The following is a 10,015-nucleotide window of genomic DNA, read 5'->3' as shown; positions in this document are numbered from 1 at the left end:
GATTCCCTAGGGCAGGGAGCCCAATGTGGGGCTCCATCCCATGACCCTGGGTTTATGACCTGAGCCGAAGGCAGACGCCTAACCAACTGAGCCACCCAGGCACCCCAAGGCTGACCCTTTTGATAAAGTAGGTGACATATCCAAGGTATGTCTTCTTTTTCTAATGTAAGGTCTCTCCAGCATCTGTGTTCTTTACTCTCTACTGAGTTGCTCTAGAGGGGGTGTTGATTTATACTCCTTTTACCTGAAAGAGCAAGAGCTCTTGGATAACTTCCTGCCTGAGCCCTTTAGAGCATCTCCTGGATGGTAGCCACTGACAGGAGGGTGTATTTCTGATTAATTGACTAGTGACTAATAATTCTGACCCCACGGAGTGACCAACACATGAGACTTTGCTCTCTGCAATGAGCTGTGGATTTCTTGTTAGAATGTTTAACCACTTCTTGTTGTGATGGTAATCAGATGAAAGGACATATGGAAAAGGACTCTAGATATTTCAGGTAGGAGCATAAATGCAAATGCAAGACTCTGCTGTGGTAGCCAGGATGCCTCTAGCCTAACCCCAAACCTCAGAAAGCAGGCCTTCCATTGTGAATTCAGGACTAAACAGAGTCGTCAGGATATCCAGTAGAACTTCTGTACTATGGAATGGATGGAATCTTTAGTGAAGAAGGAAGAAAAGGAACAAAGTTCTCCTCCTCCACTTCCAAGGTATTTTCCTCCTCTACCCTGATCCTGCTCTTCTCCTGGGTGCATATATGTGGGCAGGGGATTACGTGAATTGCTTTTGTAGCTGTCAGGCTTGAGAAACTGTGGCTGATGCTTTGACAGGTGACCAGGAGGAGATCCTTCTTCATGGGAACTCACATGCTGTGATCGATCCCAAGCTGCACCTTGATGAGCTAAGTGCTTGAAGGAAACAGGAGGTGCAAGCTATTTCATTTCCTCATTCTACTCTCAGGATTCCATGTTCACAGGGGGTGTCCTTGTGCGCACTCCTCCTTTCCTTAACTCTTTCTCCCCTAAACTCCATCTTTCTCCTCCAGGTTGTCTTCTTTAGGCCTTCCTCAAACCAGCATGCATACCTCTCCCTCCCTGGAAAGTTCCACCCCTCTGCACAAATTAAAGGAGCATACTACCCACTATTACCTTGTGACTTGCACTCTCTGCCAGTACAGGCTTTGGCTAGATCTTAGTGAGAATTTTCCACTGTACTGTTTCTGCTGGCAGGGAAAGCATATGGGTGCCCCAGTCCCATACGTGGGGAAAATAGAAAATTTGTCTCTAATTTGTCTTCTTTCCATCTACAATTGCTGAGGCTGATTTCCTTTTTAATTTACCTAGTGGAAAACACATTTTACCAACATATGTAATTTTCCTCCAAACATCAACATACTAGTCTTACATGAAACATTTCATGTTCTTCCTATGAATATAGCTTTGACTCTACTTCTTGCAGAAATAAAATTCCTGACATTATGTTGCCAAAGGAGTGCTTGCCTCCTTCCTGGGATTAATTTCACTGCAAATGCTGAGCCATCCAGGTTGAGTGGGTGGTGAGGGAGGCCTCTGATAATTCCATGATACTTGTAAGACTTGGTATTCCTTATGTTTGCAAGATCCTTGGTTCTAGAATGTAACTGGGCCCAGAGAAGAGGGAACTAAGGAGTGGCAATTAAGGACTGGTTCTGGACTAAGTTTAAGGGAAGGTATCCTTGAACATCCTACATTGCCTACCTCAAGATATTTAGAGTGACACACAGATATAGTTTTTAGGGAGCAACCAGGAAGCGAAAGTGACAGATAGCATCAGGGAGAGTTAATTATAAGGAAGAGCCTCAACATTTGGGAACTGCCGAACAAATACCTTAAGGGTAATAAACTACACTACATGCCAGGATGCCTTAAACATTTATTTTAATTGCTGGATTTACTCCCTAGGTGCTGAGAAAGTTTCACTAGTTCAATATCAGAAGGTTTATCTTTACTGCTTTTAAAGTTTTTAATATGATTCAGTTTATATTCCAACATCAACAGAACATTTTTTCCTACATCAGGGCTCTATATTCTTGTTGTTTCTGTGTTTTGATTTTTTTAAGCAACTAACATTAGTTACATGGTGACTTCCATGGAAGGGTAGCAGGTTGAATGCACCTCTTGCATCCCTTTCTCCTGATAGCTCCCTGAAACCACAATAGAAGAGACTTTTCCTGGCAAGGGGAAAATGGGAAAGGAAAAAATCAAAGCAAATGTTTGGAATCTGGAAAGCAAATAAACAAGTGCTGATTTAGCAGGTATAAGGAAGCTGAATCCTGAATCAGCAGTGAAGAAAGTGGATTGACACAGAAATTCTCTAAAAAGGCTGTGACCCAGTAACACTGAGCATCTCTGGAAATGGGAGTCATGGGAGAGGTCTAAAGAAGGAGGATTTGTTGAAAGCTTTTTAAGGAGCAATTTGATCCCCAGACCAACTTCTCCAATTTATGCAGACACTTGGCCTCCCCCACACTCAAATTAGAGGATTATTCTCTGCAGTCGAAAACAGAAGATCTCTGGGTTGGAAGAGAGTAGGCAGGAATGGAGGTGGGAGACAGACTATAGTCTTATTGGCTTCTGATACCCAAGTCCTCCCCATCTCCTTGGCTCCCAGAATACTGGCAGCCAGGCCATTGTCTTTCAAGTAGGAGACTGGAAAGTCCTCTGGAGAATCTGATGAGCCCAAGAAGAAAATCTTACATATATTGTTTATGATTTCCCCAGTGAAACAGCTCAGCGAGGTGACCTTTGAGTGAGGTTCGCTCTTGAAAAGCCCCAGCCACAAACTTATTCTTATGAGCATATGACCAAGATTCACACATGAGGAAACCCTAACGTGAAAGATCCAGACTAAGACAAATCGACATTAAAAAAGCAACATGAGAAAACCAGAGACAGTCAAAGAAAAGAAGCTCGAAAAGAAAGAAAAACCTATCAGTAGTATCTTTGGTGAGACAAGAAGAAATAATTCAACCTTGAAACAGCGACAGAATGGTAGATAAACGGAACTTTAAGAGAATGGAGTTTTAAGCATTCAGAAACAAAAGAGAAATTTTGAAAAACTTAATAAATTGGAGGATAAAATTGAAGAACTCTCCCTGTTAATAGAGTGAATGACGTAAAAGAGAAAAAAAGTGAAAAGTTAGAGGATGAATCCACAAGGTTTAGTATCTAAATAACAGGAGTTTTGGAAAGAGAGAAAAGAAAAAATGGAGTGCAAAAAAGCCCACAAAGGTTCAAATTAAAATGTCATCAGTTTTCTCAACAGTAGTACGAGGGGCTGGAAGGTGAGAAAGCGCTGTCATCGACACTTGGGAGGAAAAACCACTCCTGCCTTAGAATCACAGAACAGCAATTACATGAGAATTGACTAAAGACATTTTAGAAAGGCAGTGTTTCAAAAATTGTATTTCCCTTGTGCCTTTACCAGGAATCTACCAAAGGGTATGCTTCACCAAAACAAGGGAGAAAACCAAGCACCAAAACCAAGCACCAAAACAAGGGAGAAAAACCAAGAAACCAGTCTATTTCCCAAGATCAGGAATCAGGAGATCCAAACAAGAGAAGTGAAAGGAATCCTTAGGAAAATAGTGAAAGGCAATCCCTGGATGACAGTTCCACCCCAGTTGTTGAGAACAAACAATCCAGACGGAATCATGGCAGAGAATCTGGGAAGCATTTCTTGAAGATCAGATTGATAAAATATGGGATGCTCTAAATGTCTCCAGAGGATGTTTACATAATTGAGTGAGAGTTTGTGTTTCAATTCGTGGTAAATGCTATGACTACTACTATACTAAATCTCCAGGGAAATAAAAAAAAAAAATTGTTCAGGTTAGTCAAAGTCATTGTAGTTTACTACACTTAGTTCAGAGCAGCATTTACATGTCATAATGATATGAATTATAGTTACTGAAAAGATCTAACAAAAAGTGATGACATAACAGTATTGGAAGGATAAGGGGATAGGAAGAGTGAGATAAAAGATAAGCAGGAGAAAAACAGAAGTTGATTCATATGCACACCACATGGACACATGGGAGACACCCAAAGACAAATGAGTAACTCCCACAGTGGCTTAAGAATTCCAACTTAAGGGGTACCCAGGTGGCTCAGTCGGTTAAGTGTCTGCCTTCAGCTCAGGTCATGATCTCAGGGTCCTGGGATTGAGCCCCATATCAGGCTCCCTGCTCAGCGAGGAGTCTGCTTCTCCCTCTCCCTCTGTCCCCCACCCCCCCCAAAATAAATAAATAAATAAATAAATAAATAAATAAATAAATAAAATCTTAAAAGAATTCCAACTTAAATGCCATTTTCATCGGGAAAGGGGAGGAGAACGTAGACCTCTTAGGAAAGGGGAGAGGAAATTATTTTTAGGAAAGATGAATGGGCCCTTGGAAGAATAGATAGGAGGTGTGATAGTTCATGACAAAGTTTGTCAGGGTGTGGGGTTGACTTCTAGGCTCCTCTCCTGTGACAAAAGTCAGTTCTCTCTGGTTAACGACACTCCTATGAGGGGATTCATGACAATTGAGTTTCTTCTAGAGGATCTGTCTTTAGGCAGATGAGGGGAGTTCAGAGAAAGCCTCTCTCTGCATTTGCCTACAGCTCAAAATCACCATTATACCAAAGCATCAGCCTTGGGGTGGCGTGTCCCAGGCTCCTATAGTCCTATCTGCAGTGACATATCCTGCTACCCTTCAAAAGCCACCTAAGCATGTTATTTAGAGGTGGAGAGGTCAGTATAAAAAGTATCAGCTCAGAAGCTTAAAAGTGGTTCTTCTAGAGAAGAGGTAGTGGAGGAACTATTATCCTAACAAATGTTAGAGAACTGTTTGGCTTTTTAAAATTCACGTTGTATTACTTTAATAAAAAGTAAGGCGAAAAATACAAACAAATAAACAAAAAAGACGAAAAGAAAAGAAAAAGAAAAATGAAAATCAAAGGCCCACGGGATAGGCCTCTCTGAACTGGTCAAAAAAACCAAGTGATAAATACTTTATAGCGTGATTCCAGTCGACACTGTTCGAGGCACTTTGAACTCAGAGCTAGAAAGTTCCACCTTTAAGTGAGAAAGGAGTCTCAGCACTAGCTCTGTGCTAGACCCAGACGGAGGGGGAGCAGCACCCCCACCCCGCAGAGGTGGGAGACGGCACATGCCTCCGGATCCCAGATTCCATCTTTATCGATGATTAAACACCAGCTGGCACCTGGAATTTCAGTTTTTTAATGTTTATATGCAGGGATGCTGAGAGAGAAATTTTGAGAACTGCGAAAAGTTGATTGAACGATTAAGCAGACATGAAAAGATGAGCTGATTTTGAAACCCATATGTTTACAACTTCAGAGTTGAAACTTTCAGATGTGGAACCAAGCCCAAAATAACGTAAAGCAAATATTGAGTAAGAGAGCATAACTTGAGAACTTCAAAGTGGTTTATCTGGCAGTTACCTACCCCCATGGATTTTAGTTTATGGTTGCTTTAATTCTGATCTTCTCCTATTGTTAATATATATTCCCAGGTGTGAAAGCATTGAACAGAAGCTGAAGAGTTAAAAAAAATAAAAAATAAAAATAAAAATAAAAGAAGCTGAAGAGTTAATAAGTAAACCTGTTAAAAGAGGCTTTCAGGGAAGGGGTGGGTGGAGTGGGGTGGAGGACAAACATATCACATTCCCAAACTCCAAACAAGTCCAAGAATTCACAGCTAGATATGGAGCATACACCTGAGCTGCTGTGAGAGCTGATTGCGAACATTTTCAAGAGAACAGGGAATGAATTGATTCCTGAGCTTTTTCTTTCTCTTTCTTTCTGTATTTGCCAAAGCCCTATTTTGGTTTCATGTAGGCTTTCCCATAATCTGTTCAGACTTTAATTTCATGTTATAATTAATCTTTCCAGCTTTGGTAACCGCCCAGCTGCATTTTGAGCTGGCTGGTCAATAAACCAAATGCCGTCCAAGCTTCTCATTTGTCCTGCCATAATCTAAAACCCTGAAGAGATTAAGTGTAAAATTAATCCTGTACTCAGTCACATGATCTCGGGGGATGTTTCCCCCCTTTGAATAGTGTTGCAATCAGCGTTTCAGTTATGAAAACCAAATGTGTAATTTGTGCAAACGTAATCACAATAGTTTTTTGAATGTAAGTGAGATTGGGGTCTGGGTGGCTCTGTTGGTGGAGTGTCTGACTCTTGACTTCAGCTCCAGTAGTGATCTCGGCATTCTGATCTCGGGGTCGTGGGATCAAGCCCTGCATCAGCCTCTGCACTCAGAGCACTAAGTCTGCTTATCCCTCTTCGTCTGCTCCTTCCTCCTTTCTCTCTCTCTCTCTCTCTCTCTCTGTCTGTCTCTTTCTCTTCCCTCCCTCTCAGATAAATAAATAAAATATTTTTTTAAAAAGACGTGAAATTTTCTAGTTGACAGGCAACCCATTTTCTAAGGTTTCTTTTTAAACGTACGTATGGTAAAATTCACTCTTTTTTGATTGTACCATGCCATGAGTTTTAACACACGCGCCCCCACAACACACAGGACATGGACCAGGTCTAACATCCCAAGCTCCCTCGTGAGGCCTCACCGTATAATCCCCAGAAACCACCAAGTCTATTCTCCATCCCTCAGTTTCATTTTTTCTGGAACGCCATGTAAATGAAATCCAGAATGCAGCCTTTTGTGCCTATCTTCTTTCACTTAGCATGACGTATTTGAGACTCATCCATGTTATCATGTGGATCACATATGGGTGTGCATGCATGTGTGTGTATAAATACGTGTGTGAATAGACTTTGCATTTTGAAATAATGATAGTCCAAAAAAAAGAAGAAAGGAAGGAAGGAAGGAAGGAAGGAAGGAAGGAAGGAAGGAAGGAAGAAAGAAAGAAAGAAAGAAAGAAAGAAAGAAAGAAAGAAAGAAAGAAAGAAAAGAATGATAGTCACAGGGATTTGCAAAGATAGTGGACCAAGTAGTTCTTTGTACTGGTTCCCAAACCAGTTTCCTCCAATAGTTACGGCTTACATAATGATAGCACAAGATCAGAAGCCGGAGACTGACACTGATGCCACGGTGGCCAGTTTATCACATACACAGATTCCTGTAACCCCCACCACAGCCAGTATATAGAACTAGCTCACCCCCACGAAGATGTCCCTTGTGCTTCTTTATGGCCACCCCTACTCCTGCTCCCTTCCCCTATCCCTTGCCCATGGCAACCACCAATCTGTTCTCTGTCACTATAATTTTGTCATTTTGAGAATGCTATCAAAATTGAATCATTAAGTATGTGACCCTCTGAGATTGTTTTCACTCAGCATAATGCCCTTGAGAAGTTTCGTGTGCAGAAATTACGGAGACCATTACCTACTGTTTTAAGTGATGGATACCCGTTGTCAACTAGTTCCTATGCTGGATTTTAAAAAGTTGATCCAGTCCCCATTAATTACCTTAAATAAAAAAAGTCAGTTTTCTTCTCACTTCCCTGCAAAATGTATATTCCAGAAGCACAATGTGAACACAGCTGTGTTCCTTGCATTTCAAGAGCACTGAGAATACTCATTGTTTTAAGGAATTCCCAGAGGAATCCATTTATTTAAAAAAAGAAAGAAATGACAGGGTTTAGTGGAAAGACCACTGGAATGGGAATTTGGAAATCTTATTCTGGAAACAGCTCTAGCTCGTACTAACCGTGTGACCTTGAGCAAGCCTCTGGAACCTCATTCTCTATCTTTTCCTCTGCAAAAGGAGGGTTTGAACTTATTTGAGCCACATTTCCTGGCATGGATTCTGCAGAACACTACCTGTACCGGAGTAATACACATTGAAGAAGAGAAGCATTCTTGGGAAATGTTGAGTTGAACAAAGCTCAAGAGGTTTCTCAGAAGGAGGACTTGCCAAAACCTTGAATTTGCTAACATATATTTTTAATCCCCATGAACGGGCTATCATATGTAGTGTTTTCCAGATTCATTTGACCACGGAAATCTGTTTCTTTGAATAATACCTGGAATAGATGCAAATATATGTCCCCCTTTATTTTCCCTTAGAACTCACTTTGGGAAGTGCTGAACTGAAGCATTTTTAATGTCGCTTCCAAATCTAACTTTTTAATATTTTCCAGTCTTTTTGGTAAAACAAAACAAAACAAAAAAACCCAACAGACCTCAAACGCTCCCTAGCGACCTTGTTTGGAAAGTCTGCAGTGCACATGTCAGGCTTTGCGTAAAGTGTCTCCACAGTACTGTAAAATGACATGATTGTAGCCAAAATAACAGCAGGCTTGTTCTTGTGTGTCTGAGGTCAGGCTGGTTCAAACCCGCATAGAGATCAACAAGGTGTCAGGAACTTGGCAGGGCAGGCGTTGCTGTGATAGATGGAGGCACAGGTGAGGAGCCAGCCTGGAGAAGGACCCAGAAGCCGGCAGTATGAGTTTCCGGAGTGGGCCAGAGACATACAGCAAATCAGAGGGGTCAGCAGGTCAAAGGTGCTATCTGCTGGGCCATCAGGACTCTGGAAAATACATGGCCAGGTAAATGAAAGGTCATCGTCACATGTCAGACAAGGAATAAGGAACTAAAAACTTTGTAGAAACCCAAAGACATGAGACATCACCAAAGAATTCTTTCCACTGAGGTCATTTTTTCACCCAGCTATGAAGCCCACCTCCCGCCGGGACAGTAGAACAGGTTCCCATCTCTGCTGGTCAGGGTGTTGGGTGTGAGGTGCTGCATGGGCTGAAGCCAGGCTCGGGGATGGTGGCTCTGCAAGACAAGCTATTGATTGTCCGCCCTGGTCAGGAAGAAATCCGTCTTGCCTCTTTCCTGGTCCCTCCCATTTTGGAGCACCACTTGGACACTTCGCTCCCTCTTACAGTTTTGGGGTACCCCGTGAGCCAGAAGAGTTTAGAATGAAGAGATGAACTGAGTATCAATGAAAAGCTGGAGACAGTCTAATGCAGTGGAAAGAGTATGGATGAAGAGTCAAGAGGCCAAGTTGAGGCCTTTGACCTGAGCCGTGGGCTTTGGTCTCCTCATTCTGTGAAAGTCGGAGGTCTCTTCTAGCTCAAAGGTACCAAGATTCTAGTCCCTTCTCCTGCGTGTGGGAGGGGCATAACCACATTCCTTCCAGGATGGGCAGATGAGAGGGGACCTCCTCTCCTCTCTAATCCAAGGTGGTTGTGGCCTTCTCTCAACTTTGTCTATGTCAAGGAATGGCAGGCACATTGCTGGCTTGTTCTGGAGGCTTGTTCTGAAAGAGACTGGCAGCGTTATGCGGGAGAAACCTCGGGATGGAGCCAGACCCAGGAGGGCAGTCTGACCTCATCAGAAGCCAGGCAGCTACACGTCCTATGGGTCAGCCCGGGACGCGGGAAGCCGGGGAGCTGTCAGGAAGCACCAGACACAAACGGAAAGTCCTGCGTGGTGGGAGAAGCCGAGGCCACATGCGCTCACCCTCAGCTCACTCTCAGGGGACAGAGGAACTCTCTAGTAATTGGAAGGAAGGGAGTGTTTTAAAATTCAAATGGACATAGTAGGTACAAATCACATTGATTAGAGGAATGGACAGTCCTCACAGTTTGGCTCTCAGAAGAAGGTAGCGCTTTTGGTAATGAGGATGCCAGCTGCTTGCTTGCTGGTTGTTGGTTTGGAAATGAGCACTCCACAGGCTCCACCCTCTTCCTTCTCCTCTCCCAGAATGTGACTGGATTCCCTGCCCACTCACAGCCAGCAGAAGCCAGACCAACAGGTGGCCGCAGCCCCACACTGTAGAATTTACCAGATCCCATAGGCATAGGAGACTGGGATTCCCATGGGAAGGAAGGAAGGGGCTGGATATTGCTATTGTTTTTAATGGCAGTACTTACCAGGACACGATTCATCTTCTCCCATAGGAAAGGGGCTGCTGCATTCTTCCAGAGAAGGTTCTGGCACCAGGCCTGGATGAGATGTCCCTGTGGGGACACAGGAGCAGGGTCCTGCTGCAGGT

The 10,015-nt window shown here is 43.0% G+C and overlaps 1 long non-coding RNA gene across 1 annotated transcript in view; it reads left to right on the top strand.

The window, feature by feature from the left end:
* The first annotated feature begins 454 nt into the window (after positions 1-454).
* LOC121489625 overlaps positions 455-10,015 on the top strand; it is a 28,458-nt gene continuing 18,897 nt past the window's right edge. Inside the window, exon 1 of the long non-coding RNA XR_005987373.1 lies at positions 455-711. This is a non-coding gene — a long non-coding RNA (uncharacterized LOC121489625). The remainder of the gene's footprint in view (positions 712-10,015) is intronic.

Source organism: Vulpes lagopus, chromosome 4 (genome assembly GCF_018345385.1).
Source record: "Vulpes lagopus strain Blue_001 chromosome 4, ASM1834538v1, whole genome shotgun sequence".
In the NCBI taxonomy this organism is placed as follows: Eukaryota; Metazoa; Chordata; class Mammalia; order Carnivora; family Canidae; genus Vulpes; species Vulpes lagopus.
Note: the sequence above shows the minus strand (reverse complement) of the source record. Positions and strands in the feature narration are given on the sequence as shown.